Source organism: Canis lupus, chromosome 13 (assembly GCF_048164855.1).
Source record: "Canis lupus baileyi chromosome 13, mCanLup2.hap1, whole genome shotgun sequence".
Lineage (NCBI taxonomy): Eukaryota > Metazoa > Chordata > Mammalia > Carnivora > Canidae > Canis > Canis lupus.
Window position 1 is genome coordinate 35,482,149 of NC_132850.1, and position 14,247 is coordinate 35,496,395.

General features: G+C 45.8%; 1 long non-coding RNA gene across 2 annotated transcripts; it reads left to right on the forward strand.

The window, feature by feature from the left end:
- Positions 1 to 4,190: 4,190 nt before the first annotated feature.
- On the forward strand, positions 4,191 to 13,715 carry LOC140602205 (uncharacterized). Of its 2 annotated transcripts, none has more exons than XR_012005179.1 (3): positions 4,191 to 4,259; positions 13,328 to 13,488; positions 13,584 to 13,715. It is a non-coding gene; the product is annotated as an uncharacterized lncRNA (long non-coding RNA). The 2 variants fall into 2 exon arrangements; XR_012005178.1 differs by having other exon boundaries at positions 4,248 to 4,333.
- Positions 13,716 to 14,247: the final 532 nt, after the last annotated feature.

The following is a 14,247-nucleotide window of genomic DNA, read 5'->3' on the forward strand; positions in this document are numbered from 1 at the left end:
TGATGAAACATTGTGAACATTTTATTAATGGTAATAAATCACAAACTAGTTACTAATTGTTGTAGATTATACTAGTTATTTCCTTGTTCATGTATCATATTTCCTATATGTTTCTTCACTCCCCTTCTTCTGGATTCTTTCTTCTAGATTCTGTCTTCCATTCCCGTGTCACAAGAATGGGTATGAGGCCAGGCCCATCCAGTCACAGTGCTTGTTTTAGTTAGAGTAGGTCTGTTGCTATAACAAACAGGTCCCAAAATGTATAATGGCTCAACTACAAAAGAAGTTTATTTCTCGCTCACATAAACAGTCCAAAGCCATCAAGATCAGATTGGGAAAGGAGGTGGTTTTGCTCCACACAGTCATTCAGGGATCAACGGCCATGGTCTCCTTCAACAAATATTCCCAAGAAATCCCTGCATTAATATCCACTGACAGAAGGGGACCAAGGGGGTGGAAAAGGTGCGGTGTTCCATAACCTTCATGCCTGGGGAGTTACACATACTAGTTTTGTTCACATTCCTCTCATAACACATTCCACATTAGTTACATGGCCTCATCTGGATGCAAGAGGGGCTGGGAAAGGAAGTCCTTCTCTGGGCTGCTGCTTCCCAGACAGAGCTTTGTAATTTGGGAAAAGGAGCACAAATCTTGGTGGACCATTGGACATCAGAGATTGATCAAAGGGTAGACCCCATAACATGGCCTAGACTGAAACAGCCAAAGAACCCCTATGGGATTGATATTTGCAAGCTGGGAGAAAATAGAAATTTTTTTGGGGGCGGGGGGAGACAGGTGAGGGGGGAAGATCTGAATTTGGACTACTGCAGCCATGGTCTCTGCCATGGAGGTGACAGCCTGCAAATGAAGCCAGGCAGAGAGGGAAAGGAGAGAGACAGAGACCAAGAGACAACACACACACACACACACACACACACACACACACAGAAAGAGAGTTAGAAAGTGAGTCCCGGTGACCTCAACCTCCAGCTCTGGTCCGGAAGCCTAGGTGCCCATTCTCCCCTTCAGCCCTCTGAGTCACACTACTCTCCTTCCCATCTGCATGAACCAGTGACTTCCCTCCTTATTAGAGAGAATATTGGGTTTCTGTCACTTGCATCAGCCTTTGAGCCTCAGCCATATGCCAGAAACTACGATGGGCATTTTATATACATTTCCAGATGGATCCTTAATCCAATCATAGATATCATCATGTCTAGTTCAGAGATGAGAAAATATTTGGAAATGTGAAGTATGTAGGAGTCAGGACTAACATCTAGATCTATGGTATAAGACAAGAGTTGACAAACTGTTTCTGTAAATGGCTGGAGAGTCAAATATTTTTGGCCTTATGGGCGACATATCATTGTTGCAACTGTGTCATTGTCACACAAAAGCAGCAGGACCAACAGTAAACTAATGGGTAGGGCTGGGTTCCAATACAACTCCATTCAGAAATCAGGTGGTAGGCTGAAGTTGGCCTGCAGGCTGGAGTTTGCCAACCCCTACTCTAGGGGGAAAATGAACAATACCAACCTGATAGTCAAGAGAAGGATGGTTTTGTCAATAACTAGGTTGGTGACCTTGAACATATTCCCTGACACCTGAGGTCTGTTGATACACGTTTCCTTATTTATTTCACTGCCTTCATTGGCCTTTTTAATTCTCCTGTCTCCTTTTCCATGTCCACGTGCAGAATGTGCATAACTAGTGCATGATGGTCCCATTTTTAAGTTGGAATCCAACTGAGAACTCCATGTGTATTTTGATTTTTAACTTGGCCTCTGGCGCACTGTACAGAACAGGAATTATTCTCTTTTCCTTATGCCCCAGTTTGTGGAAGGCATCAGTCATTTTGTGGGCTTCTCTCCCTTGGGTGCCCCTGGGAGGTGTGGAGACACTGGCTGCACACTCTGTGGCTTCAGCCTGCTGTGCTGGGAAGCTGGTCAGCCTGCCGCTCTAGCCTCCCTGCCCATCCCCACTGCAGTCTGCTGTCATTTCTTGCGGCTGCTAATCCACTCCCTAAGGAATCCTCACCGCTTAGATCAAGGTCCAAGAATGTGTCCTTGTCTGTCCCTGCTTCTAGTAAACTACAGCTATGCCCCTAGAGACCTTACCTGTGACTTCAAAGTGCACTTCTAGGTGTTGGGTGGTTGGCATTCCCAGAAACATGATCCTGCAAAAGCAGGGCATTATTTAAATGCCTGCATGTTTACTGCTTAGCAACAAATATGATCCTCAAGTCATAAGACTCATTTTACAAACCACTCTCTTCTTAAGTGATGAGGCTTTCAGAAATCCTCAGCACCCGAAAATTTTCCATGAACCCTGAAAGTCAATGAAAAGAGAAGCAAGCAAAAGCTGAAGACTCCATGTTGCTCATTTTCAGTAGGGGCACAGAGAGGTCCTTCGGGTTTTCTGGAGAAAGCCCACACTTGTGCGGTGTTAACATGAACAAAACAGGAGCACCTGGGTGGCTCAGGGGTTAAGCGTCTGCCTTTGGCTCAGGTCATAATCCTGGGGTCCTGGGACTGAGTCCCACATCAGGCTCCTCAAAGGGGGCCTGCTTCTCCCTCTGCCTATGTCTCTGTCTCTCTCTCTCTCTCTCTGCGTCTCTCATGAATAATAAAAGACAAGCACCAAATCTCTTGGGGGGGATATTTAGAAATACAGATCTGAGGGTTAGAATGAGTCAAGGAAGGCGAGATAGTAAATGCTCTCCCTCCCTGATAAAGGACTGGTTGCTGACAGACGAATTGTTTTTGGAAAGGACCAGATAGAAAAAATTTCAGGCATTGCACTCTGTATATCGTCTTTGCTGCAAATTGCTCTTCCTTTTTTTTTTTTTTTCTTTGGTGGGATAGAGGAGTCGTTTAAATCCTTTAAAATTATAAAAAACTATTTTTAGCTACTGAGACAGGAGTCCTGGCTTTGCGGCTGCTAGCTGTATAACAGGGATGGGTAAACTAAACTTTTAAAGCATTGCTTTCATCATCTATGAGAATACCACCAGCTTGGGGTGCCTGGGTGGCTCAGTTGGTTAAGCATTCAACTCTTGATTTCAGCTCAGGTCTTGCTCTCAGGGTTGTGAGTTTAAGCCCCACATTGGGCTCCATGCTGGGTGTAGAGCCTACTTGAGAAGAGAGAGAGAGAGAGAGAGAGATAGTACCACCGGCTTGTTGACTGTGACGCTTTATCCTGGTGCCTGGCACAGAGTGGTGTTCGATCCATGAGTGGTGGCTGGCATTGCTATTTCCTGAATCATCATGAGTCCATGTTAATTGCTATATACACACAATGGATTATTATTCAGCCTTTAAGAGGAAGGAAATTGTGACCCACGCTACAGCGTGGATGAGCTCTGAGGACATTATGCTAAGTGAAGCCAGTCACAGAAAGGCAGAGTCTATACGATTCATTCTACTTATAGGAGACCCCGAGTGTAGTCAAATTCATAGAGACAAAAAAAAACCAAAAAAAAAAACAAAAAACAGTAGTGGTTGCCAGGGGCTGGGGGAAGGGAGAGGATATTTGTTTAATGAGGACAGAGTTTCGCTTGTGCAAGATGAAAGGAGTTCTGGAGTTGGATGGTGGTGTTGGTTGCACAACAGTGTGAATGTACCGTGATGCCACTGAGCTCTATTTAAAAATAGTTGGGTGGCACGTTAATTTTGTCACAATTTCAAAAACACATAGACACATATCTCAGATATGGAAAAATAAAATGAGGGGAGCAGGGAGTGTTGTGAGAGGGGTGCAGTTTTAAACAGGGGGGACTGAGGAAATCCCCTCTGAGAGGGAGATATTTGAGAAGGAGGGAGGGTGGGAGCTCTGGGTAGCAGGGATGTCTAAGTTCAGAGGCTCTGAACTGGGAGTGGGCCAGGCCTGTCCGTCTGCCTTTCCCTCACCCCTAAGCACACACTGGAGCAGAGCAAGTGAGAGGAAGGTGAAATCCAAGGAAGAAGAGGAGTGTCAGGGTCCAGTGGGCAAGAGCACAGAACTCGCTGGCCACTACAGGCCCTTGACTTTTACTCTTGTGCAATGGTGAGCCACTCAAGAGTCTTAAGCAGAGGAGTTACAAGAGCTGAGCTATATTTGAACAGAAGCACCATGGCCACGCTGTTGAGGGAAGACCACAGGGACCGAGGCTGGAGGCTGGGGGGCCAGACAGAAGGTTCTAGAATCATCGAGGGACAATGGAGGAGAGGATGAGGGTACTGGCAAGGGGAAAATTCATTGGATTAGGGATCTATTTGAGGGTGAGTCAGCAGGATTTGCTGGAGGATTGGATGTGGGGTGCAAGAGGAAGAGAAGAATCAAGGACTGCTCCCAGGTTTGGGAGCTGAGCTAAGGCTGGTTAACATGGTTTATGGGACATATTTGGGTTAATGATTTCATTTCCATCTCACCATCAAGGCCTCACGGAGGTCGAAACTCCAGGGCTCAGGCATGAGAGCTGCCAGGCTTGGGTGAGAATCCTGCTTCTGGTGCTCATTAGCAGCATGGCCTGGGCCAAAGCCCTTGCCATTTTTGAGCCTCAGTGTCTTCATTTTACAGATGGAGACACTGATGCTCAACACATGAGTTATTGTGGGGAGTCCAGCACCAGGTGCCCGGGAACTGGTCAGTAGTGACAACTGTTTCTATTTCACCAGCACACCTGGAATTGGAACTTGGCTCTCTGCGCCCAGTCCCTTACTCTTCCCCCCAAGTCCTCTCTTCCTGCTTTCTGGACAGCGGCTAAGCCAATCCATCACTCTTGGGAATAATATTCCATTTTCAGACGTTTTAACTATACTTGATCTCACTGAAGACAAGTTTTCTTCAACCAATAGACTCTTTCCTAGGAGGTAGAGGGAGTTCTAGAACTGGGGCATAGCTGTGTGTGTGGTTGGTCATAAGGGGTAGGCGGCATTTGGGGTGACTTTTATTTGGTCTTGCCACCTTCCAGGCAGGAGCAACGTGCTCTAGACCCTTCTTCCCTCCTGGCTTAAAGCATTGGGTAGAACTGACCGGACATTTGAACACTTATCAAGCACAGCCTCACTCTGCCTGAAGATTTAGTTCTAACGTAACAGTACAGAGAAACATTTCCTCTCTCTCTTCTCACAGTTTAGTCCCTAGACTAAGAGATGGGAAGAAATGCTGATGCCATCACCCCTCAGGCCACGTGGGCTATAGGTAGATTGGCAGAGGCTAGCAGAAAGAGCACTGGCCAAGAGGTCCCAACCTTTGCATGCTCCCCAGCTGGGAGTCACAGATCACAGCAGCTCTAAGTCTTAGAGTCTTTGCCATAAAACAATATCTGCCGCTGCACCTCATAGAGAATTAGATTAGAGAAAGCAGGTCAAGGTCAGATGTCACAGGTCATGAACTACAACTTTATTTAAAGTTCAAGTGTGTAAACCATACACCCAGTCATCCTCTGCTCTATCTCAAATCACGATCTATGGACTTCCTTCATTAGGATTGTCTGGGGTTGCTCAATAAAATGGTGAATTCTGGGGCCTAGTCTGGCCTAAGCTTCCTCCCTGCCCACCAGCCTCGCAGTTCTTGAACTCAATAAAGCTTAGACCCACTCGGCCAGGAGTTAACTTTGATGGAATAGGAAAAGGGATAAAGGACTTAATTGCACCCAAAGACTCGGCATTCAGATAGGTGCTAACCAAAATATACATCATGGACCTTATTCATCACATTTAAATCTTCCCAATGGGTGGGACATAGAGTTCTGTTAAAAACAGCTGGGTTGGGGCACCTGGGTGGCTCAGGGGTTGAGCATCTGCCTTGGCTCAGGTCGTGATCCCAGGGTCCTGGGATTGAGTCCTGCATCAGGGTCCCCTCATGGAGCCTGCTTCCCCTCTGCCTGTGTCTCTGCCTCTCTCTGTGTGTCTCTTGTGAATAAAGAAATAAAATATTTAAAAAAACAAAAATTAAAATTAAAAAAACAGGTGGTGAGGCCACTCGTCAGGATTTTAAATATGCAATGTGAATAGTTACACTCTTCCCTTCTGGAGGGAAATTTTTAATGTAGAATCTTTTTTTTTTTTTTTTAAGATGAATTTCCAGTGTTCTTTCCATGTGTTCCTTATGCCCCCAGAACACCCAGCCTTGGCTTTTCTTGGTAATTTGCTAAGTATCACAAAATCAAGGATGCGCCACTCTCATGCCAGCATTTCAGCACTGGGCCCTTCTCCCACAGCCATTCCATCGCTGTGGCCAAATTAGCCATCACACCTGCGCTATTGATCTGGGCAAGCGCCCAGGGGACAGCCTGTCCTGGTTGAGGGCAGGCCCTAAAGTTCTTGCAGCACACTGACTCGGCAGGACCCAGATGCTTCCCCAGGCCAGATGGGCCCTGGGAGTTTCTAAACCCTTGGCCTGCAATCTTTTAACCAGATAATAGGCCCATCAATTCAGCTGCCAGTCCTAAAGTTTTCAGCTGGGCATCTCTCCATCTCCTCAGGAGACAATAAGCTTTGTGGATGCACAGATGCTGCAGAATCCATTTGGAATAAATTGAGCATGTGGCAGAGGAAAAGGGTAGGAAGGCTGCAGAAACGCCCAGCGGCACTTGCTGGGCGGGGGCGGGGGGTAGGGGTTCCTTACTTGTTAGCCATAGCTCCCCGGCTGCTCCGATCCTGTGGTCCTGGGAACTTCTCTCCAAGGACGAGGATGCCACACACATGCACACACTGCTGAGCGTTACAGGCACAGATGCCTGGGGTGACCTTAGGAAGCTATGTCCACTTAGGAGATGCAGAAACCTTGAGAATGGTGCAGAATGGGTGCACGTGTTGAGGTTGTCTAGATATTAGGGACCAGGGACCTCCAACAGCTGGTTTACATTTTTGGTTTTTGGTATTAATACCTTCATAATTGCCCTGGACCCATTTCGGGGGCCCTGACCCATGGCACCTCCCCATCTGGAATGCCATTCTTCTCCCTAAGTTCTACTCACGATCTTCAGGGCTCACCTCCTCCATGCTGTCTTCCTGGGCCACCAGAGAGCTCAGTGACCGCCCCCAACCTCCCTCCTACCCTCCCCCCAGCTCCACAAGGTCCTAACAGCCATCTCCCTCATGTCATTCCGTGCGTGTGACTCTGAACATTCCCAGCTAGATTCCGTGGCAGGCACCATGCCTGGATGTCCTTGGTTATCCCCCTCAGCACCTAGCACGATGTTCAGCCACGACAGGTACTTGCTCAACGCCTGCTGACTCATGAGCAAGGACTAGGACGTGGAAATAATCTTTAAAAATTGAGTTGGACAACATAATAGGCTTTGTGAAAATAAGATACTACCTGAATGACTGATGAGAAACCAACTTTGGCAAAACGAGCACAGTAGGATTATTCCATTATTATGCACCTAAAAGAAGTAGAGCCTAAGAGCAAATGAAAGCCCTTGGTGACATCAGTTTTTGGCAGTCCCCAATGGAAAGTGACCCTGCCAGGCCCTCCTCCCTCATTCAATCCGGGAACGCTTTCCATTAACGCTATTAACCCGACACAGCGGTCAGGGGCATCACGGGCCGGCCAAACACACTTGGTTCCAATTGCTGAATCATCTCCATCTTGTCTGCCCTCACTAATACCTTCAAGAATGAGAAGTAGAGGAAGGGAGAGGAGCACCAGGGACTATTCTGCTTTAGCCAATCCTCAATAGGAAACAGTCTGGCCCATTCCTTCTCTCCCTGCGAACTCTTTCCATTAAAAATATTTCTCCTCCACAGCCATGTTTTCAACTTCTCGTATGATGAGCTCAAATTGAAATTCTCAGCCCTCCACCCTCAACCCTTTTAAGGGCGGAACTCACCCTCTTCAGTGGACAGCTTAATTGCTTGACATCAGCCAAGAGACCCAGGAACATTCTGACCTTCTGAAACCAGACTGGAAGATCAGAGAAGACTTTCCTTGCTGCCCCTTGGACTCAGCATTTTCAAGAGATGCAAAAAGACCCCAGGATTGAAGACAGAAGGCAACAGCAAGAAGGCAGTAGAAGTCGGACATAACCAAAGTTGGCAAATTCAGTCTTCTCTGGAAAATTAGAGCCAAGGGAATTCTATTATTTGGAGAACCTCTTCTCAAGGCAGGAAGCAGGCAGGTTGCAAAGAAGGCTACACTGCCCTCTATTGGGGTCCTGCCGGCATTCAGCCAAGGGCTTTCATTCATGATCTCCACTGTCATTGTGCAACCAATATGGGAGCCGTTAGTATTACCCGAAACACACTACTGAGACCAGACACATCAAGCAATCTGCCCAAGGCCGTGCAGCTAAGACACAGCACAAGCAAGGATGCTAAACCAGGGATAAACAACTTCAAAGTTCATTTTCTTGCCATTTATCTTTATAGATAAGCTTTCCTTCTTGGATTCAGCTTCCTGCTCTGAGTTGGCCAGCACTAAGCTCTACTGTGGTAGTTCTCAGAGCTAGCTACATATTAGATCATCTGGAGACAGGCTCTAGCCGGCCAAGTGCTCGAGCCCCACCTCTAGAAATTCTGATTTTAATTGATGTGGTGTGGATTCTGGTTTAGATAGGTTTTTAAAGTTCCCCAGGTGATTCTAATACATAGCCAGCAGTGAGAATTCCTCCTAGCTGCAGAAGAGAGGTAGGCAGAAACAGGTGGTCCCTCGAAACTAGGTTGCACTATTTAATGGAGAAAAGGTTCGGGGGAGGGGTTCACTAAAGAAAAATCACTCTCGAAAGAGGTAGGCTCAATAATGGAAAGCAGCTATACTTGTGATGTTGAGGTAGGGTGAATAACTGCCCCCCAAAGAGCTCCACATCCGAATCCCTGGATCCTATAAATAGGTTACCTGACATGGAAAAAGGGGCTTTGCAGATATAATTAAGTTAAAGATCTTGAGATGGGAAGAGTATCTTGAATTATCGGGGTCATCCTGCGGTAACCACAAGGGTCCTATAAGGGGGGAAGGGGAGTCAGTCAAAGAAGATGTGATGACATGATCCAAGCCAAAATCAAGAGTCAGCCCTTAACTGCCTGGGTCACCCAGGCACCCCATATTTTATTCAGTCTCTTTTAAGGAGCTACAAGAGAAAATAGTCTAAAATGAGAGCCAGATACAGTCACTTATTCACTCAGCCAACAATTGTTGAGTACCTATTATGCACCAGGCCCTTTTCTAGGAACCAGGAACCTAACGATAAACAAGATCTGTTCCCTATCCTTGGGAATGTCCAGTCTAGTGATGTAAAGAGACATAGTAGATTTCCATAAGGACAGCAGGATACATACAATTAGGGTAGATAGGGTGTGACGAAGGTATACATAGGAGAAACCTAAATATAGATCTAGGGGAGGGTACACCATGGAGGGCTTCCTGGAGAAAGTGACCTCTAAGATGGCTGAGTGGTTATTTCCCAGAGGAAGGGATAGGGTTATGGAGAGTTTTAGGGGGCACCAGCTCTTCCATAGTTTTGAAGTGAAGAGCAAATAGTGTTTTTAGGGACCTGCAGAGACTCCATACAAGCATAATATGGAGGGCCAGACCCACAAGTGTGAGACGGTGAGAGGTTTGGCTGGAGAGCTGCTTAAGAACCATGATAAGGAGTTAGAATTTTAGATTGAGACAGTGATGAGGTGTTGAAAGACGTTAAGCAGGACAGTTTTGTAATAAGATTTGAACTTTAGAAAGATCATTCTCAGGGGAGCAGTTGAAGAGGGACAAGATAAAAAATCAAAAGACAAACTGGGAGGCTACTGCAATAATTCTCAGGGAAGACCACGGATGTTGGAGCCAAAGTGCTGGCAGTGGTGTGATCAGAGGTGGATGGATTTAGAGACATCAAGGCAACAGAGCGGTAGCTGTGTTGTGAGATAAGGGAAGGGGAGAGAAATCTTGCCTTCCATGTTTGTCTTCCAGGAAACACAGGAACCAGCATTTTGGTTTTTAATTTGTCTTAAGATTTTATTTATTTATTCATGAGAGACACAGAGAGAGGCAGAGACACAGGCAGAGGGAGAAGTAGGCTCCCTGGGGGGAGCCTGATGTGGGACTCAATCCCGGGACTCTGAGATCGTGCCCTGAGCTAAGGGTAGTTGCTCAACCACTGAGCCACCCAGGTGCCCCAGAACCAGCAGTTTGAGTGGCAAGTGATGTCTCAACTTTAGACACATTGACCTAAACACGTTGAGGTGTCCCATGGGATCCTCAAGTGGTCACGTGCAGTTGGGAGTTAGATGTATGTCCAGAGTTCAGGAGAGTGATTTGGAGTGAAGACATAGATTTGAGAATCATCAGCCCATGAGTGGTCTACTTGAAATGATGGAAGCGAGGAGATCACCTAGAGAGAGTAAAAGCAGGAGTAATGACCTACGGTCAGGCAGAGGAAGAGAAGATGGTCAAAAAAGAGAGACTGAGGCTAACCACCCCCAGAGGAGGAAAAGTGGGAGAGCATGGTGACCAGAATCCAGGAGGTGAGTGCTTCAAGGGTGGGACTGGTTCATGGTCCTGAATGCTTCATTGAGGTCATGGGAGACAAGGACACGGACTTGATAAAACGAAGGCCATGACCAACTTTAGCAAGAGCGGTTTTTCAGTAGAGCATTGGGGGTGAAAAAGCCTGAGGGATATGGCAAGAAGCAGGAGATGACAAGTGGAGAGAGCCAATGAGGACTTCTCTCTCGGGATGAGGACGTGACATTCTCACAAGAGCTTTGAGAAGAGCAGAGAGACGAGGCAGTAACTGGACGGAAACAGAAGGCGGACTTTTTTTTTAGCATATGAAAAATGAGAATATTGAGATGCTGTGAGGTGAAAGAAAGGGAGAACAGAAGGGGGGTAAGTACCGTGGAGCTCGATTATTCTCAGATTCCATATCTGTAAATTCTCCTGCTCAGTGGGATTTATTTGTAATTCCAGAAGCAATACTTGCAGGGCTGTCATGGTCATTTCTGGACACGCACATGCTCAGAGCAGCAAAAAGTTTGAGCTTCCCAACGTGCATATTCCCCACTGAGGTTGAGCCAGGCAGTGCTCAGCCTTCTTGCTTCCACTCTCATACTGTAAATGCTCTCAGACTGCTGTGTTTTTCACATTTCTGTGCTTTTTTTCTTGCCAACGTCACTGTTTAAAATTGCCCCACACGTGAGGCCAAGGTGGTGTCTAGGGTTCCGAAGTGCAAGAAGGCTGTGATGCGCCTAATGGGGAAAACACGGGTTAGATGTGCTCGGTTCAGGCTTGGATTACGGTGCTGTCACAGTGTGTTCAATGTTAATGAATCACCAGTGTATTTTAACAGTGTATTTCTGTTCCAAGACAAAAACACAGGTAAAACTAGGTAAAAAAAAAATATATATATATATATATATATTGATTGATTGATTGATTGATTGTGTATTGATTATGTCTTGATAAGGCCAAAGGCTCCCAGGAACCTAACCCTGTATCTCCCCTGGAAGGGGTGGTTCAGGATTCAGTAATTCATTGTTCATGGTGACTTCACAGAACACGACTATGGTGAGTAAACAGGAGTGGACTCGACAAGAGAGAAGTCAGAAAGAGTTCTCAGAAATGAACGTAGGGGGGCACACTTTGGGGGAATGGAATGGTCATCTAGAGTCCCCAGGCTTGTCATCCAATCAGTTCACTAGACCAAATAGCCCTTTCAAATAAAAACCCAGGGAGATTGCTGTCAACTGGGCTTTGCTCAGAACAAGCAGTCCTGGGATGTGATGAGGGAAGGATGGGTAGTGGAGGAAGTGGTATCAGTAAGAGGACGACATTGAAACAAAGATGTGGCAAAAGAGGGAGGTCTCATTTAGTTGTGCTCTCTACAAGGTGCAATTTATCAAGCTAAAGGGGTGGGGGGGCTTTTTTGAGGATTTCCTGCCTCTTCTGATGATGCCAAACTTTATTTTGACCTCTACCCCTACTCTAAAACAGTACAGTTTAATCTTTACTTTGTTCGTACCTGGCTTGAGGAGGAAGTTAATTTCAGACCACTGAGACTTGGCATTACACAGTAATCTCCTTTTTATTAACTCATCTCAGCAGTTGAAAGCATTGGAAAACACTATAAAAACATTGCAAACAAAAAACAAAAAACAAAAAAACAAAAAAAACAAACCTTTGTGACCAAGCATGTATCCTGTGGGAAACATTTAAGAACTTTTCCTTCCCACTGCCCTCTTCCTATATTAGAAAAATAAAGCTTCTCTGCTCCCAAAGTGAGTTCAAATAAAGGGGAAGCACCACTTTGTTTTAAATGGTGCTGTGCACATTTTGAAGATAGAAGCAGCAGGGCTTCAGACAGGAGGAGACACAAGTCCTCGGATACTGAGCACCCTTGCTAGTCTAGGTGAAGTTACCACGAAGTTCTGATAGTGGGGGAGACTGACACCTGATATATTTGCACGTCGGGTCACAAAAGGTGAGTGCCTTCTGTTGGCAAGCGTAGGGAACCACACTTAGCTGACCCCAGTGAGGTGTGATCTATGATTTACCAGGGAGGCTGGGCCAAAGCTCACTCTTGTTCTATCTGGAGAAAAAAAAATCTTTTAGCAGACTGACAAGGTGAACAAATTCAGCTTATTCTTTAAACCAAATACACTTACCCTTGGCAGATTATAAATTTAACAGATTGGTGATACTCAAGAACTTTTTGATTTTTTTTTAAGATTTTATTTATTTATTTGACAGAGAGAGAGCAAGAGAGTGAACATACAAGCAGGGGGAATAGCAGGCAGAGGCAGAGGGAGAAGCAGGTTCCCTGCTGAGCAAGGAGCCTGATGCAGGACCCAATCCCAGGACCCCAGGATCATGACCTGAGCCAAAGGCAGACGCTTAACTGACAGAGCCACCAGGTGCCCTTGATCTTTTTTTTAATGCACAGCCTTTATTTTTTTAGAGTGCTTCTAGGTTTACAGAAAACTTGAGCAGAATGTACCCAGAGTTCCCATATTTTCCTTCTTCCCCTCTGCACACACAATTTCCCCTGTTATTAGCATCTTGCACACCCCTGTGCAGTACATTTGTTACAATTGACTAATAACAAGTTATTATTAACTCTGGTCTATAGTTTACATTGATTTGCTCTTTGTATACAAAATATCCTTTCATTCTGTTTTAGAACCAAGGAAATCATAATAATAAAGCTAACCATCCAAAGAGGTATTTCTAGGTCGTGATGCTCTATTGCACACATCATTAACTCATCCTTACCATCTTGAAAGATAGGCTGAGACTCTTGCATAAGAAAAGGAACTGAGGTTCAGAGTCCAGTGACCTGCCCAGGGCCAAATGGTTCTTGAGTAGGAGAGACAAGATCAGAACCCCGGTCTTCTTACTTCTTTTCCAGTTACTCTAATGCCACTTTTTAAGATGCCACTCTTAGCCTCATTCCTCAAATCCACGTTTACATGTCTAAGCAGAGGATTCCGATGCACACTGCTAATATTTCCACTGAGAAGCAAAATGTGAGAAAGTAAACAAGATGATACTTCCTCAAATATTTGGCAGGTGAGTGCACGCAAGTGCTAATTCACCTTTTGGGCTTAAGTATTTAGGGTCCATACTTCCTGCTAATTTATGTGTCTGTTTCCTCTGCTCTACAGGAAGCCTTGGGAGAAAAGGAACATGTCTGTCTTGCCCACTGTTGTCTCTTGGTTGCTAATATATTACCTGGATCATAATAATGCCCAAACAGCAGTTAGTAAGCAAATGAATGGAACGGTGGTATATGAGTATATATGGGTGTGTATTATTTATGGATATGTTATACGCATAGAGGGAGAGGGAGGGACTTATTTATTACGATGTGAGGAATTGACCCACGTGATTATGGAGGCCGGGAAGTCCCACGATCTGCTATCTGCAAGCCAGGGACCAGGAAAGTTGGTGGGATAGTTCCAGCTAAAACCTGAAATGCCAGAGAACCAGGGCAACCAATGGTGTAAGTCCCAGACCAAGTCCAAAGGCCTGAGGACCAGGCATGAGGGCGGCAGAAGATGGGTGTCTCAGCCCAGGCAGATGGCAAATTCACCCCTTCCTCCATCTTTTTGTTCTTTTTTTTTGTTTTTCCATCTTTTTGTTCTATTCAGGCCCTCAGCCGATTGGAAGTTGCCTACCTAATTGGGGGTAAGCAATCTTCTTTACTCAGCCTACTGATTCAAATGCTCATCTTCTCCAGAAACCCCCTTAAGGACACGCCCAGAAATCATTTCACCAGCTATCTGGGCATTCCTTAGCCCGCTCAAGTGGACACACGAGATTAACCGT